Here is an 18,071-nt window from a genome sequence, read left to right as displayed (position 1 = left end):
TGCCCCGCTTCCCGCTTCTCTTGGTTTTTTCTTTACTGGAGTATTTTAAAGCAAAGCGCAGATGCCACGTCATTTCACCCCCACGCACTTCAGTTGCCTCTCTTACAAATCTAACGTTTCTTTATAAAATAAGCGCAAATTCCCTCTCGTGTTTGACAGGATTCCTAACAATTTCTTGATGTCATCTAAAACCTAGTCCCTCGTCAGATAACCCTGATTGTCTCAAACATGTTCTTTTACAGTTGATGTGCCTGAATCATGACCCAAAAAGAAGGTGCTCGCTGCTCTGGTTGTTACGTAGATATCATTTTCTCTGAAATTGCTTCTGCGTTACTGAAAAGGTCATACATCTTCTTCTCTTTTAATATGTTAATACAAAGAACTTTATGAATCAGTTGTCTAATGCTAAACCAATCTCACATGACTGTAACCAACCCAGCTTAGTTACTGTCTTAGCTCAGGTTTCCAAGAAGAGGGAGCCTGGGGAGACGTCTGGGTGTGGATGCTTTGTTGGGAGGTACAACCCCAGGGAAGTGAAAGGGAGGTGAAGAAGGGAGGGAGAGTACTTTGCAGAACTGGCTCTTCTCATCTCCAGGTGGCCAAATCTGCTCCAAAGGATGATGGCCTCCCTCACCCCGTCCCCAGCTTTCTGATGTGTCTTTCTGGCCCCTTCGGGGAACCATGTGGCAGAGCCCTTGGGATCGGGGCAGCTCAGCCTGAGGCTCCCACCAGGATAGGTGGGGGCACCCCAGGAGCGCTAGATGGGACGGTGGGTTCAGCTCTGTTACGGTTAGCATTTTCCACCTATGCTCTGAATGCAGCTGGCCTGTAAATCTATCTTGTATTGTCCTTATCTGGTTTTGATACCAAGGTTATAACCGCCTTATAAAACAGGGGGTGGGCCGGGCGCAGTGGCTCACCCCTGTAATCCCAGTGCTTTGGGAGGCTGAGGAGGGTGGATGGCTTGAGCACAGGAGTTTGAGACCTGCCTGGGCAACATGGCGAAACCCCACCTTTACAAAAAATACAAAAATTAAATGGATGTGATGGCACGCACCTGTAATCCCAGCTACTCAGGAGGCTGAGGTGGGACGATGACTTGAGCCCAGGAGGCAGAGGTTACAGTGAGCAGAGATTGCACCACTGCACTCCAGCCTGGGCAACGGAGCCAGACCCTGTCTCAAATAAAAATAAATGAACAAAATGGGAGGAGAGGGAAGCATGTTTTCTAATTTTCTTTTCTTTGGAAGAGTTTCTATAAAATTGAAACTGTTCTTACTTGTTGGTAAAACTCACCAGTTAACATCTGGGAATGTTATTTTCTATTTGGGGCTTTTTATTTCCTACTGATTCCATTTTTTAATGGCTATAGGACTTCTGGTTTTTAGAAAATCCTCCTTCGTGTAGATATCACACTCACAGGCATGCAGCATCCCCCGGGGTGCTCGGATCCCTTGTGATCCCCTCCGGCCTCGCGATCGTGGTGGGCAGTTTGTTCTTTTTCTCATCCCTCTTCTGGTTTATTTGTCCCCACCTTTTTCCTGATTAATTGGGGTGGTTTATCAAGTGTATTAGATTTTGGCTTCATTGATCCTCTCTACAGTATGTCGTTTTTTATTTCATTCATTTCTGCTCATATCTTTTTTTTTTTTTGACATGGAGTCTCCCTCTGTCACCCAGGCTGGAGTGCAGTGGTACAATCTCGGCTCACTGCAACCTCCACCTCCCGGGTTCAAGCAATTCTCCTGGCTCAGCCTCCTGAGTAGCTGGGATTACAGGTGCTCGCCACCACACCTGGCTAATTTTTGTATTTTTAGTAGAGACAGTGATTCACCATGTTGGCCAGGCTGGTTTCAAATCTTTCTTTTGTTCTTTCCTCTGGATTTATTCCACTGTTAACATTTGTAACTCTAACGTGGTTCCTTTGCTGTGGGTTTTACCTTTTCTTCGCTCAGTGTCAGTGTGAAGATGGGTGATTCCCTTTCTCACCGAGGCCACATCCCACAGGTTTACCCGGAGAGCTGGGGCTCTCCCGGCAGTGCCCTGGAGGAAGCCGGGGCTGGCCCTGCAGGAGCCGCCGCACAGCCCAGTGAGGGCCTTTCAGACATCCGGAGTGAAGCTGCACAGAGCCTTCGGCAGTCAGTCACCGGGCAAGATTGAACACTCACTGTGTGTTTGTTCTTAGCCCACCTGACCCAGGAATGATTGGAGGCAGGCAAAGGGGGCTCAAGCCCTGGGCATTCGCTGCGTTCAGAGAAATGAACAGTTCCTAGGCAAGTGCTGGAGGAGGGAGAGGAGCTGTTGACACATCACCCGTGACGGTGACGCTGCTGCTGTCACCACACCAGGGGTGGCCTGAGTGCTTCACCTGAGTGGACTCCGGACTCCCCACAGTCAAAACCATGGCGACCCGGGTGCCGTGGAAGCAACTTCGGCACCATCCGGAAAGTTACAGGAAGCTCCTGGAAGCTTCCAGAGGCAGAGCCCGGGCCAAGCCCGCCACAATGCTGCCCTCCTCGTGTGGTCTGAGCGCGGAACGTCTCCCTTTGCTTTTCTGCACAAAACACCGCTGCGCTGCCAGTCCTCAAGATCCAATCTGCGGTCCTAGCCCACCCCGGGCACTCGCTTCCCCTTCAAAGACCTCTGAGTGGACAATTATTTTTCAGACCCTCTGGAAGGGAACGCTCAAGCCGCCAGTGACAGGCGACATGGCTGAGGGTGTGGGACACAGTGGGTGCTTAGTGACAGATGACGCGTGGATGGTGTCTCCAGGAATCAACCCAGGCTCACCGAGGAGGCCGGACATCGCTCTGGGCCTGAGGACAAGGCTGGTTTACCTTTGGCTCCCGAGCAGGACGGCCCACCTTACCCACCCCCGGCGGTTCCGTCCTGCCTCGAAGGGAAATGACATGGTGGCCGGGCCTGCGGTCACAAGCAGGCGCTCTCAGAGCCAGGCTCTGGCTCCATGACTCCACGTGCCTGGTCAAGGCGAAGGCGCTAACAAGCCCCCCAATCCCCCGCCGCCTGTGGACACCTGGAGAGCGGTGCTTTTGAGGGAAAGCAGGGAGGTGGGCTGCCGGGGGGTGTTAGCTCCCCCAAAGGTGGGGATCGAGAGGAGAAGGCAGGTGTGGGGCCTTTGGAAGGTGACCTGGGAAGCAGGAGTGAGTGAGGGGGCGGGAGGCAGGGTGAGGAGCAAAGCCACCAAAGGCTCCTCCATGAGAGGGTTGCTGGTGCAGGCAACTGGGGCCGATCTCACTGAGGATGTCAACTGTGGCACTCCTGGCTCTCACGTGGGCCGAATGGACCAAAACCCCAAGAGCAGGGAGGCAGGTAGTGCGGCCCCTCGGAGACGGCCCCCTTAAGTTCCGTGGGCTCAGAGGCAGCTGCAGGGCCTCTGTTTTTCTTTTTATTTGTTATTTATGTACAGACAGGGTATCCCTATGTTGCCCAGGCTGGCCTCGAACTCCTGGCCTCAAGCGATCTTCCTGCCTTGGCCTCCCAAAGCGCTGAGATTACAGTTGTGAGCCACCACACCCGGCCACGGGAGTTAATTTTTTCATGTGCAAAGATTTCGGTTCTCAGTCAGTGTGGGTCTGCACTAGCTGGGAAAACTGCCCAGAAACTCATCTGTGATGAGAAGGGACACAGCACGGCCTCGGCGTCCAGAACCACCCTGATGCTCAGCGCCAGGCTTCTGCTTTCCTCCTGGACGTAAACAACCTCCTGGAACGCCAGCTGAGACAGGGGCCACGAGACCATGGCAGAAGGAGACGAAGCAAGGCCACCCGTAATCATGTCTAAGCACAAAAGCAAGGTCACCGCAAGGCCCACGAAACACTGGACGCCCCTCCTCTTGCTAAATGAGTGACTGCTGACCTGTTAGAGAATCCTACTGGGCCGCTGCGCCCTCACCACCCCAATGTAAAACAAACCCCACCCTAGGCCTTTTCCAAGCCACCCAACCCCTGTCCCATAACACCCTGTTACTGAAACACCCTCAGTTCCCCACGGGGCGAGCAGTCCGGCCTGGTCGCCTGCAGGTGTGTGTGTTCCTGTGGCCTCTGGCCAGGGGGTGCCACCAGCGGTCTGCCCAGGGTAACTGGATACCGAGTGACAGCCGGCCACACGGGGCCCTGGTCACACACGGTGAACGATGAGTCAGCCCTGGTCCTTGAGTATGCGGGAGCCCATCTGCAATTTCCCCTCCTGTTCTCACCAGTCAAGCCCCATGACTCCACCAAAAACGCCTCTCCACGTTGCCAAGTGCGGCCCTCGGCTTGCGGCCTCCCCCGGCCTCCTGGGCGGCTGTCGGCGGGCCACGCCCCTTCTGGGCGCACTGGCCCCACCTGGCCTCCAGGATGCGCCCTGCTTCTCCCGCCCCGCGAGCTCCTCCGCGGGCTCCTTCCCACCAATGCTGGGGGCCCCTGGGCCTCGGTGCTTGCATCCTCTACTTCCGTCCACACTTGGACCAGCCGGTTGACCTCATCACTTCCTATTTCCCGTGCGCTGGCTCCGCCCTACGCACCCAGCTGGCTTCTCCACGGCTCCCCTTGGATGCGGAGCAGTGTCAGATGCAGTGTCTTAGACCTAGCGTGTCTGAAACCGGCTCTTCCCACAGGCTTTCTTATCCCAGCTATCAGAACTTCATTCTTGGCCAGGCGCAGTGGCTTACGCTTGTAATCCCAGCACTTTGGAAGGCCGAGATGGGTGGATCACATGAGGTCAGGAGTTTGAGACCAGCCTGGCCAACATGGCGAAACCCTGTCTCTACTAAAAACACAAAAATTAGGCGGGTGTGGTGGCAGCACCTGTAATCCTAGCTACTCAGGAGGCTGAGGCAAGAGGATCGCTTGAACCCAGGAGGCAGAAGTTGCATTGAGCCAAGATCAAGCCACTGCACTCCAGCCTGGGCAACAGAGCAAGACTTCCTTTTTTTTTTTTTTTTTTTTTTTTTTTAAAGAAACGGCCTCTCACTATGTTGCCCAGGCTGGACTCGAACTCCTGGGCTGAAGTGATCCTCGTGCCTGGGGCCTCCCTAGCAGCTGGGATTACAGGCATGAACCACCACAGCCCTAACCCCAGGGTGACTGTATTTGGAGATAAGAGGAGGTAATCAACATTACATTAGGTCACAAGCAGGGGGCCCTAATCCAGTAGGACTGGTGTCCTTATAAGAAAAGAGAGAGAGACACCAGGGATGTGTGTGCCCAGAGGAAAGGCCCTGTGAGGACACAGGGAGAAAGCGGCTGTCCGCAAACCACGGAGAGAGGACTCAGGAAGAGCCAGCCCTTCTGATACTTTCATCTCAGACTTTCAGCCTCCAGAACCGAGATAAAAAATTTCTGTAATTTAAATCACTCAGTCTGTGGTATTCTGTATGGCAGCCCAAGCAGACTGAGACACACCCCACCCCGATTTATCAGCTAATTCTGTCACCTCTACCTGCACACAGTGTCCAGACTTCACCCATTCCTCACCACCCCACCAGCTTGCCCACAACACCACTGTCCCCTGGCTGGATGGTTGCCGTTCGTGCCTCCCTGGGTTCCTATGTATGGTCTTGCCTCCAAGTCTATTCTCCTCCCAGCAGCTGGGGCAATCCCTAAAACCAGGATTGCATCGGGCCCCTCCTGGGCTCCACATTTTGCCTGATTTCCCTTCTTACCCAGGGGAAAAGCCAAATTCTTTACGGTGACCTGCAGTGCCTTACAGACCCAGCCCCAGCCTCCCCTTGTTCCCAATGCTCCTGCCATGCTGGCCACTTGGGGTTCTCCGAGGCGCATGTGCCCTTCTACCTCAGGGCCTTTGCACGGCCTGTTTCCACTGCAGAGAGCTCTCGCTGCAGTTCTCTGCATGGCTGGTGCACTAATTTCCTTGAGGTCTGTACCGCAAACCTGTTGTCATAATCCATTTTGTGCTGCTATAACAGAATACCACAGACTACACACTTTAGAAAGAACAGAACTTTATTTCCTCCCAGTTCTGGAGGCTGAGAAGTTGGCAGGTGGGCCTTCCTGCTGTGTCATCCTGTAGCAGAAGGTGGAAGAGCAAAGAGAGGGCAAAAGAGCGGGGGGACCCGATGCACCCTTTCGTAAGGAACCCAGCTTCGTGATAACAAACCTACTCTCGCGATTATAGCACTCATCCCTTCATGAGGGCCCTGCCTCTCACCAAGTCACCCCAGGGCTGAATCACTCCCATTAGGCCCACCTCCCAACACTGTGGCCTTGGGGAATAAGTTTCCAACACAGGCTTCTTGAGAGAAGCATTCGAACAACAGCACCCACCTTGTGAGCGACGCTGCCATGGCTCACTATGGGCAGAGTGTGTATCCCCACCCTTGTGACTTGTTGCTTGACTTGTGACTTGCATTGAGCAATGGAGTGTGAGCAGATGTGGCCATGTCCAGCTGAAGGCGTTCAATGTGTGTGCACGGTTGAGCCCTGCACCTCGAGAAGGCTGTGCCCATGTAGACACTGTTCCCTCTGTCTGAACCTCAGAAGGGTAACACATGGAGTGGGCCTAACCCAACCCAATGCCTGAGGTGGAGCCACCCAAACAAACTACAGACCCAAAAGAGTGGGTGGAAGCCACTGGAACTTAGGGATGTTTGTTATGTAGCATTATCACAACAAGAGCTGACCAATGCATGAGGACTTCCACACATCTCACACCCTCCTCTCCTCTGGCAGTTCTTTTCCTCCTGAACACACGTTATTCTCTAACATTCAGTATAGTCAGTCCCCTTATTTATCTTGTGTATGGTCTGCCTTCCCTACTAGAAGGTAAGTTCCATGAGGGCAGGAATTGTCATCTCTTTTGTTCACCACTGTATCCCCAGTGCTAAATGGGAAGACGCATTGAACATAGATTGTTGAATGGATGGATCGATGAATGAATGAATGAATGTGGTGGGTCTGAGACTAGAGCGGATTCCTAGGAGCAATGGGAACACTTAAGAGGAGCCATCCACCCAGGGCTGGAGATTGGGGCGGATGTGTCAGGAACACATCCAAGCAGAAACCCTAGGTGGCCACATTGATTCAGCAAATGAAGGTTCCCAGAGAACTTACTCCCTTCACCAGAGTGAATGCAGTCACCTAGAATAGGTAGGGCTGGGTGATATTAACAAGGAGAGGGCGAAGGTAAGATAGTGTGTGAATTACCCGAGATGCACACCAGGCCATCAGGATGCCAGGAATAACTCTCTCCCATGCGTCTACTGTTCAAGCCACTTCCATGTGAGTGCCGGAGAAATTAGAAAGTAGCTGTGTTTTTATTAAGTACCTACCGTGTGCCACACTAGCTGACTGGATACAGCTATAAAAAAGACAAGTCCTGACTTCAGGGGGCTCCATTCCCGTAGGAGAGTCTGGCAAGCAGACAGACTCTGTGACAGGCAGGGAGGAGCAGAGCCAAGAAGGGATATAAATACAGATATTAAGAAATACATATAGATATCGATATCAATAGTGGTGGCTGGCAAATCCAACATTTGTAGATGAGCCAGCAGGCTGAAAACTCAGGCAGGAGTTGAAGTTGCAGTTTTGAGGCAGAATTTCTTCTTCTCAAGAAACCTCATTTTTGTTCTTCAGGCCTTTGATTGATTAGACAAGTCCCACCCACGTCATTCAGGATCTCCTCCTTTACTCAAGGTGGACGGATTGTAGATGTCAATCACACGCACAGGACACCTTCACGGCAACACTTTGCCTCGTGTTTGAGTCCCTGGGGACTGGCGCCTAACCAAGATGACACAAAACTGACCGTGACGTGGCAGTGATGGTGGCAAACAGCGTGAATACACTTTATGCCGCAGAACTATACACTTAGAAATGGTTAAAATGGTAACCTTTACATTACATATATTTAACCGCCTTTTTTTTTTTTTCTCTTGAGACAGTTCCACTCTGTTGCCCAAGCTGGAGTGCATTGGTGTGATCTCAGCTCACCGCAACCTCTGCCTCCCGGATTCCAGCAATTCTTCCACCTCAGCCTCCTGAGTAGCTGGGATTACAGATGTGCACCACCATGCCCAGCTAATTTATTTTTGTTTGAGACGTCCTGGGAAAGGACCTTGGCCACTTTTTTTTTTTTTGAGACAGGGTCTCACTGTGTTGCCCAGGCTGGAGTGCAGTGGCACAATCAGAGCTCACTGCAGCCTCGACCTCCTGTTCCCAAGTGATCCTCCCATTTCAGCCTCTGGTGTAGCTAGGACTACAAGCACACTTGGCTAATTTTTATTTGTTTTTTGTAGAGACGGGGTGTTGCTATGTTGCCCAGGCTGTTCTCAAACTCCTGGCCTCAAGCAGTCCTCTGGCCTCGGCCTCCCAAAGTGCTGGGATTACAGGTATGAGCCACCGTGCCCGGCCAGACCTTGGCTACATAAAGAGCTCTGTCCCCAGAGCTCATAGTCAAGAGGGGTCTGCACCTGCCTCCCAGAGATACATCGGCCAGAAGGCAGACTCATCAGGAGAAGCACAGAATGAGGTGACACTGTTTAAACTGGTGCCAAAATCACAGGTGGATCCAGTGCATCCTGGCGTGACCTGGTGGACACCTCACGGTTCTGTTCTGTTTAATTCCATGATCACCTCATTGTACCGGGCCCTGGAACACAGAGAAGGGGTCAGTGGCACAGTGTCTGTCCTAAGGGGCTTCCGAGTTTTACAGAGTTGGAAGGGCCGACTTGAGGCTGGCCCAGCAGGCAACAGGAGGATCCACCGGAGAGCCAGGAGCTGCCTAGAATGCCAGACATAGCACCAGCTGCTCACAGGCCTTCGCCTGCCAAGGGGACTACAGTCACTGCCGCTGGCCCCCACATGCATTAGGATTTGCTAAGTCCCAGGTGCAAGAGGAAACCACTGGGAAGCAGAGGGACAAAGAGGGCTCGGTATCACTAGTGAGCCGAGATCACACCACTGCACTCCAGCCTAGGTGACAGAGCAAAAACTCTGTCTTTAAAAAAAAAAAAAAAACACTTCCTTGAGACTGGGTAATTTCTAAAGGAAAGTTTTCACTGACGCAGAGTTCTGCATGGCTGGGGAGGCCTCAGGAAACTTACAGTCATGGCTGAAGGGGAAGTAGGCACCTTCTTCACATGGCGGCAGGAGAGAGAGAGCAAGAGCGAGCGAAGGGCGAAGAGCCCCTTATAAAACCATCAGATCCCATGAGAACTCACTCACTATCATGAGAACCGCATGGAGGAAACCGCCCCCAGGATCCAATCACCTCCCTCCTTCGACACGTGGGGATTACAATTCGATGTGAGATTTGGGTGGGGACACAGAGCCTCACCACATCACAGCCATTCTGCCCTCCCTGCCCTGCTTCAAACCCAGTTTCTGAGAGTGGGCCCAGCACAAGGAGGAGGTGGGTCAGGACACTCAAGTCCTGGTCCGCCTCCCACTCACAGCTGGGGTCCTGGCCAGTGACTCCATCTCCCTTTCTGCTGTCTCCCTGTCTATAAGACAAGGGGCTGGTCCAGCCACCTCAAGGTCCCCTCCAGTTCCATGTTCCCGGGGCTGAGCAGGTCCTGGGCCTTGTTCCGTGTTCCCAGGGCTGAGCAGGTCCTGGGCCTTGGTGTCACAGAGCCCAGCATCACAGACGTGCCCACCCTGGAGAGGCACCAGGACGTGTCTTTGCCACATCATACGTTAGGCAGAAAGATGTGTGGGACGTGGCCCTGCCCCCGGTCAGGACAGCGGACACATGCGAACACCGCACAGACACACCCTGCCCCAACACTGCCCAGAGCACCTGGGTGGCTTCCTGAATGGCGAGGCGTGGTGGGCACTCACGGGTCTGCCATGCACCCCACCTGCAGGGCAGGTGCCCAGCAGACAGCAAGGGCTGAGTGACAGGTGACAGGACGGCCGCCAGGCAGGCCAAGGCGGGGCCAAAGGCAAGGGTGGCTGCTCGGCTGTGGGGCATGGACACTCAGCCTCTACTTCCTCCTGGGGTGGCGAGGGAGGGGTGAGGGAGGGTCAGACCGGATGTGATCATGCTTCAGACCGCACGGGAAGTCCTGGGAAGGAGTGGAGCCCGCTTCAGCTGAAGGGACAGAGGGAGAGGCAGGGGCCAGACAGAGCACCGACCACCTGAGACCCAGGCAAGAGACAGTATGGCGGGTGGGGGTACTGCCTGATAAGGGCTGGGGGAGAGGACTGAGGAAAACCTTCCTCCATCAACATGCCTAGGAGCCCTGCCAGGTGAGAGCCCTGTGGTTCCTGGATGACTGTGGACCCCTCACTGCGGCCCCTCAGCCCCTACCCAGCCTGCCCCCAGGAGCAGCACGGCTCGGCACCAGCATCTCTCCAGCTGGCAGCTGCCCCACTGGGATCCCCCAAATGCCCTGCAAGCCAAGGTGCACAAGCCCTGTACACCGAGGGCTGGAGGGCAGCCCCCGTGCTGTGTTCCAGATGGAGGGAAGGATGGGGAGGGGGAGCTGCACTGGGGAGGGCTGGCTGGTCACTGCCAGGAGGGAAGGATGGGGAGGGAGGAGCTGCACTGGGGAGGGCTGGCTGGTCACTGCCAGGAGGGAAGGATGGGGAGGGGGGAGCTGCACTGGGGAGGGCTGGCTGGTCACTGCCAGGAGGGAAGGATGGGGAGGGGGGAGCTGCACTGGGGAGGGCTGGCTGGTCACTGCCAGGGAGCGAAAGCCTCAGCACCACCCCTCTTATCCCCCCATCCCCCATCCCCTGCAGCCTCCCAGCAAGGTTGTGGCCCACAGCAGACGCTCCCCACGAGGTAGAGCCGGGTTTCCACACCTGGAGCAGCTGCACCTGGAGGTGGGGCTCATCTCCAGACCTAAGCAGCTGCCTGCCCCAGGACAGAAGCCACCGCCCACAGCCAGGTGAGGCCATGTGGCCAGTCCTGGTCAATGGACTGAGCGTGAGGGGATGTGCGCCCAGCAGCAGCGACTACCGTGCACTGAAGGCCAGGGCCACTGGGTTGGGACAAATAAATACAGCAGGTCCTCAAATCCCATCGTTTCATCGTAGGGAGCGTTGAGGAGGTCTCCCCACGTCCACGTGGGTTTTCTCCAGGTGCTCTAGTTTCCTCCCACATCCCAAGTGCACACCTCAGGCTCACGGCGTGTCTACATGGGCCCAGTCTGAGTGAGTGTGGGTGTCCCACAGAGGCCCATCCTATCCAGGGCGGGTGCCCGCCTTGGCCCTGAGCTGCCGGGATGGGCCCTGGCCACCTGCCACCCTGAACTGGAGAAAGCAAGTTGGAAAATGAGTGAATAAATGAAAACAAATTATTATCAAATACAAATTATAAAGCCTACGGTAATCACACAAACACATGACAACAAACGCCGCGTATGCGGGTGCTCTGGGAGCTGCCATACTCACGGTCGCTTGTCTTTTAGCTGTGTGGTGGGAGGAGGTGCTCCCAACAGCTTGTGCTTTGGAGACATTGATTTCTTGATTTCACCACCACCACTACCACCGCCATCACTCGCAGGCTTCCCAAACATTGGGTAGATAATTATCTCCCTTGTTTGTATTAATCCTTCCTATGTAGGTATAGCTACCTCTACATGTAGGGATAGTTTACATTTGTTTCAATGTTTAATATCAGAAGTGTTTGGGTCTTTAGAAATTTGGTGGTGTTTTTTGATTTATTTGTGGGGTTTTTTTGGAAATACGGTTTCGCTCTGTCGCCCAGGCTGAAGTGTGGTGGTGTGATCACAGGTCACCACAAACTTGGCCTCTGAGGCTCACGCGATCCTCTGACCTCAGCCTCCAAAGTAGCTGGGACCATAGGCACACAACACCTTTCCTGGCTAATTTGGGGGTATTTTTTGTAGAGATGGGGTTTCATCATGTCGCCCAGGCTGGTTTTGAACTCCTGGCCTCAAAAGATCTGCCCACCTCAGCCTCCCAAAGTGCTGGGATTATAGGTTTGAGCCAGCATGCCTATTCTGGTGATGTTTTGATAACAGAAATATGCCTTAGGAATGTTTTTTTTCAGAGTTCCACTCTTATTGTCCAGGCTGGAGTGCAACGGTGCGATCTCGGCTCACCCGCCTCCCGGGTTCAAGTGATTCTTCTGCCTCAGCCTCCTGAGTAGCTGGGATTACAGGCACGCGCCACCACGCCCAGCTAATTTTGTATTTTTAGTAGAGACGGTGTTTCTCCATGTTGGTCAGGCTGGTCTTGAACTTCCAGCCTCAGGTGATCTGCCCACTTTGGCTTCCCAAAGTGCTAGGATTACTGGTGTGAGCCACTGTGCCTGGCCTACGCCATAGGAATTTAACTCTTGTTTATATCAACTAGCCTGGGGTAAAACTGGTTTCATTATATGTTGTCTTGCTTAAAGTCAGTTTCCAGGAACCTGTGATGAAATTGAGGACTTACTGTATGCCGTTATCTGTTTGAAAGAAATGGTAAGCAGCAACCCAGGGCCCCTGTTTCCATGGGACCTAAGATGAAATGCCCAAGGTAAAGGCGATGGCTTCCATCTCCCAATCCCCCGAGCCTGTCTGATCTCCAATACTGGTTCTCTGTCCTGTGCAGTACCCCTTGGGAAGCACCGACTTTCTTCTCCCCATCCAGTGGTCCCAAATAATCATCTCTGTAGTTGCAGAAGCAGAGAATTGGACTGAGCCTTCACATTGCCTAAAAGCTGGAGAACTCCGCCCTCTAGTGTCCGTCACCACAGCAAGTGGGGCACCATGTTCCATTTCCAAAGTGGAAAGACGGTGCCTTTAAAGATGTAACCCCAACGGAGATCAAGGTCTGAAAGGGGCAAATTCTTTCCACAGCTCCAGCCTGATAAAGACACCCACAACCCTCTCGCCATTTGCAAGATTTGATCCGAAACCAGCTTCTAACAGCTGCCAAACAAAAATGCCTTAGAGACTTGGGGTAACCAAGTTACAAACGCACGTTCCATTTGATGCAGCCATTCCACCTCTAGAACTGTTCCTACAATTACAGAGTCGCACATGTGCAGTCACCTGCGCACAAGACTACTGTTGCAGCTGTTGGTGTTAGTGAAAAACTGACACTCCCTAAATGTGCACCGTGGAGAGTAGGTATACCAGCCTCTGCTGCGTGGAACAGCCTGCCATGGTAAATGTGCACCGTGGAGAGTATACGTACCAGGCTCTGCTGCGTGGAACAGCCTGCCATGGTAAATGTGCACCGTGGAGAGTATACGTACCAGGCTCTGCTGCGTGGAACAGCCTGCCATGGTAAATGTGCACCGTGGAGAGTATACGTACCAGGCTCTGCTGCGTGGAACAGCCTGCCATGGTAAATGTGCACCGTGGAGAGTATACGTACCAGATTCTGCTGTGTGGAACCCCCTGCCGTGGTTGAAAAATGAGGAAATCTGCACACTTGTGTTCACAGCAGCATCATTCACAACAGCCCAAAGATGGAAACAACCCAAACGTCCACCAACAGGTCAATGGATAAATACAATGCGGTCTCTACATGCAATGAAATATTATTCACCTTTAGAAAGGAAGGAGTTCTGGCACATGCTACCGCATGGATGAACCTTGAAGACAATATGCTCAGTAAAATAAAACAGTCACAGGCCGGGCACAGTGAGCCCAGCCTGACCAACACGGTGAAACTCTATTTCTACTAAAAATACAAACAAACAAACAAACAAACAAAAAATTAGCTGGGCGCAGTGGTGCATGCCTGTGATCCCAGCTACTCAGGAAGTTGAAGCAGGAGAATCACTTGAGCCCAGGAGGCGCAAGTTGCAGTGAGCTGAGATCGCACCACTGCACTCCAGACTGGGCGATAGAACAAGATTCTGTCTCAAAAAAAAAAAAAAAAAGACAGTCACAAAAGGACAAATGATTGTACTTGTCTGAGTTTCTTAGAGTAGTCATACGCATAGAGACGGACAATAGAATGGTGGGTGTCGGGGCTGAGGGAAAAAGGAGAACAGGCAGTTAGTGTTTAACGGGGACGGAGTTTTGATTTTGCAAGACAAAAAAAGCTCTGGAGGTTGGTGGTGGTGATGGTTGTGCAACAATGCAAATGTGCTGAATATCACTGAACTGTACGCTTATTAGTAAAATGGTTAAGATGGTGAATTTTAACCATTGGTTAAGATGGTGAATTTTACGTTATGTGTATTCTACCATTAAAAAAATCAGGAAATGTCTTTGCTATGTGGCACACACACAAAAAGAAATTGTTTTCGTATCTCCTTCCTCCTGGAGATACGGAAATATCTCCAACTTATTACATAAAAATAAGGTAGAGAACAATGTACGTATGGTGTGCTAACATTTATGCCAAAACAGGAAATAGATATGCAATTGCTTGTAACTACATAAAATATCTCCAGGACCCGCATGAAACGGGTCACACTGGCTGCTCCTGGTGAGGTTGTAGGAAGCCAGGCACCAAGCCAGCAGGGGACTTTTTGGTTATTTTTATTTTGACCTGTGAGAATGTATTAATCACACATACAGTAAGTAAAATAAAAATGCCATTTTGGGAAAGAATAAAGCCATTATGGAAAGCCATAAATATGGGCTGCCTGCATACAGGCAGTTGTAACGGTAGTACAGCTCACCATTATTCTGCTGGAAATAAAACTGACCTATATGGACCGCAGGTGCAGACCCCTTATGAACTGAGTATTTATCAACATTAAAATGTTGAAACCCTAACCTCCTATGGTGTTAGGAGGTGAGGACTCAGAGGTAATAAGGTTATCAGAGTGGGCCCTATAATGAGGTTAGTGCCTTTATAAGAAGAAAGAAGAGAGCTAGCTCACTCTCTCTCTCCTCGCCACCTGAGGATACAATGAGAAGGCAGCTATCCGCAAACCAGGAAGACAGACCTCACTAGGAACACGACTGACCAGCAGCTTGGTCTTGAACTTCCAGCCTCCAGAACTGTGAGACCTGTTGTTTAATCTGTGGCATTTGTCACAGAAGTCCCAGCTGAGGGAGACAAGACCTTAAGTCTTCTTAGGGGTTTAACTACATGGTCTGATCAATTACAGATGCTAATAAAACACAAACACCTTCCTTTTAAAAACTGAGACTCGCTTGCTAAATGATTTCCCTGTGAGATCTTGTGATAACCATTCATGTGTGATTACATGGAAAGAACATGAAAGTGAGAGCCACGCCGGGCACAGTGGCTCACACCTGTAATCCCAGCACTTTGAGAGGCTGAGGTGGACGGATCACCTGAGGTCAGGAGTTTGAGACCAGCCTGACCAATATGGTGAAACCGTGTTTCTACTAAAAATACAAAAATTAGCTGGGCGTGGTGGCGCATGCCTGTAATGCTACTCAGGCGGCTGAGACAGGAGAATTGCTTGAACCTGGGAGGCGGAGGTTGCATTGAGCCGAGATCTCGCCATTGCACTCCAGCCTGGATGACAGAGCGACACTCCATCTAAAAAAAAAAGAAAAGAAAAGAAAAAAGAAAGAAAGAGCCATCAGAACACGAGACTCCCTGCGCTTTGGGCAGCCAGGGAGATGAGCGTCTGTCTCCCTGGGGAGGCAGAGTTTACGGCTTTCTGCAGACCATGGCAGGGGGGTTGCGTTTCATGTCATGGACCCACAAAGTTGAGGGTTTCAGAAGGGACCCCGGGAATCAACTAGTCCAACCCCCATTCCACAGATCACCAAACCAAGGCCCAGATTGAGAAAGTGACGGTCTGAAGTCTCACTTGGCCCTCACAGCACAACAGGCCCATGCTGGGCACTTCATAGCTTTATCAAATATTTTCCCAATAACACCCTAAGAGGCAGGCACACTTACTATGTTAGTCTATTTTCTGTTGCTTATAAACGGAATATCTGAAACTGAGTAATTGATAAAGCAAAGGAATTTATTTGTTACTTCTCACAGCTGCCAAACTGAAATGACCTTGGCAGCTGAGAAGTCCAAGGTCAAGAGGTCACATCTGGTAAGAGCCTTCCCACCGGCCACACGGCGAGGGGCTGCGCATGCCAACATGCTAGCTCAGAGGCCTCTTCCCCTTCTTATAAAGCCACCAGCTCCCCTCCCATGATAACCGATCAATCCGCTAACCATGAATGAATGAATCCATGCATGAGGGCAGGGTCCAATCACCTCTCAAAGGCCCCACCTCTCAATATGGCCACAGTGGGGACAGTCTCAGCATGAGTTTTGGAGGGGACATTCAACGTAGCACCTATTATCCTCATTTTACAAATGGGAGGTCTTGAGAAATTAACTTTCGTGCCCAAGGTCTCAAGCTCTTCCCATGGCAGAGCCAGGATTAAGCCCAGGTCTCTAGGGTTCCAGAGCCCAGTGTGGGAAAAAGAGAGATCAGCCTGTTACTGTGTCTATATAGAAAGAAGTAGACATAAGAGACTCCATTTTGTTCTTTGTTCTGTATTTGAGATACTGTTCATCTGTGACCCTACCCCCAACCTTGTCCTTGCAAGAGACATGTGCTGCGGTGACTCAAGGTTGAATGGATTTTGGGCTGTGCAGGATGTGTCTTTGTTAAACAAGTGCCTGAAGGCAGCTTGCTGGTTAAAAGTCATCACCATTCTCTTTATTTCAACTACCCAAGGACACGTACACGGCCAAAGGTCGCAGGGACCTCTGCCTAAGAAAGCTAGGTGTTGTCTAAGGTTTCTCCCCATGTGATAGACTGAAACAATGCTACTAAAAGGTTTATGGAGATGTCTGCATATGCATCTCAAGGCACAACATTTTCCTTTAAACTTATTCATGTCACAGAGATTTTTGTTCATATGTCTTACTGCCGATTTCCTCTTTTTCTTTGATCCTATTGTCCTGCCACTCCCCTGTCTTTAAGATGGTAAAGATAATTATCAATAAATACTAAGGGAACGGAGAGACCGGTGCCGGCGTGGGTCCTCTGTATGCTGAGCGCCGGTCCCCTGGGCCCCCGCTTTTCTTTCTCTATACTTTGTCTCTGTGTCTTATTTCTTTTCTCAAGTCTCTCGTTCCACCTTACGAGAAACACCCACAGGTGTGGAGGGACAGGCCACCCCTTCACCCAGGCCCTAAGTCCTTGTTTGCCCTGATTCCTCACACAGTGCCCGTCGTTATCCAAGACTGGCTGAGAAATGGCAAATCCGACATGGAGCTGCTGGCCCCACACCCCTAACACCCCCGTTACTCACCACTGCTCTTCCTCTCTCCCTTACCCTGCATGTCCAACCCCCCAGCAAGGGCTGCACCTCCATCTCCCGTCCCCTTCCCTCCACCTCCAGCTTCCACCCTGGGCCAGGCCCCACTTTCTGTCCCCTTCCCTCCACCTCTAGCCTCTACCCTGGGCCAGGCCCCACTTCCTGTCACAAGGATCACCCCTTGCCTGCCTTCTCCCTTCTGCCCCCAACACTCTAACCTCGTTTTTTTAACAGCTTTATTGAGAATTAATTCACATACAATAAAGCAGCCCTTTTAAGTGTACGATTAAGTGGTTTTTAGAATATTCATGAAATTGTATATCCAATACCACTATCAAATTCCATCTTCGAAAAAGAGACCCCAGGCCGTTAGCAGTCCCTCTCATCCTCCCCTCCCCCAGGCTGAAGCAACCACTCATCTACTTTCTGTCTCTATAGATTTGCCTGTTCCTATATTTCACAGAAATGGAATCTTAACGATATGTGGTCTTTTGTGTCTGGTTTCTTTCATGGAACATAATGTTTTTGTCGAAGTTGCAGGTACCAAAATTAATTTTTTTTTTTCCTACATGGAGTTTCATTCTTGTTGCCCAGGCTGGAGTGCAAAGATGCAGTCTCGGCTCACTGCAACCTCCACCTCCCAGGTTCAAGCAATTCTCCTGCCTCAGCCTCCCAAGTAGCTGGGATTACAAGCATCCACCACCACGCCCCACTAATTTTCATATTTTAGTAGAGATGGTGTTTCACCATGTTGGCCACACTGGTCTCAAACTCCCAACCTCAAGTGATCCTCCTGCCTTGGCCTCCCAAAGTGCTGGGATGACAGGCGTGAGCCACTGCGCCTGGCCTGAATTCACTTATGTCAGACCCAGACAAAATAGGTGTGGGAAAGTTGAAAGCAGTGGGGGCTCATACTTAGGTGTCTGAGATGACTGTT

The 18,071-nt window shown here is 51.6% G+C and overlaps 1 long non-coding RNA gene across 2 annotated transcripts in view; it reads left to right on the top strand.

The window, feature by feature from the left end:
* The window catches only part of LOC119619314 (uncharacterized), a 36,143-nt gene extending 22,244 nt beyond the window's left edge, over positions 1-13,899 (top strand). Inside the window, exons 2-4 of one of the 2 annotated variants that reach the window (XR_012090926.1) lie at positions 2,008-10,366; positions 10,707-10,855; positions 11,983-13,899. This is a non-coding gene — a long non-coding RNA (uncharacterized lncRNA). Of the gene's footprint in view, positions 1-2,007; positions 10,367-10,706 lie in introns of both variants that reach the window. The other variant, XR_012090925.1, reaches the window with a different exon arrangement.
* Positions 13,900-18,071: the final 4,172 nt, after the last annotated feature.

This window comes from Chlorocebus sabaeus, chromosome 2 (genome assembly GCF_047675955.1).
Source record: "Chlorocebus sabaeus isolate Y175 chromosome 2, mChlSab1.0.hap1, whole genome shotgun sequence".
NCBI lineage: Eukaryota > Metazoa > Chordata > Mammalia > Primates > Cercopithecidae > Chlorocebus > Chlorocebus sabaeus.
Note: the sequence above shows the minus strand (reverse complement) of the source record. Positions and strands in the feature narration are given on the sequence as shown.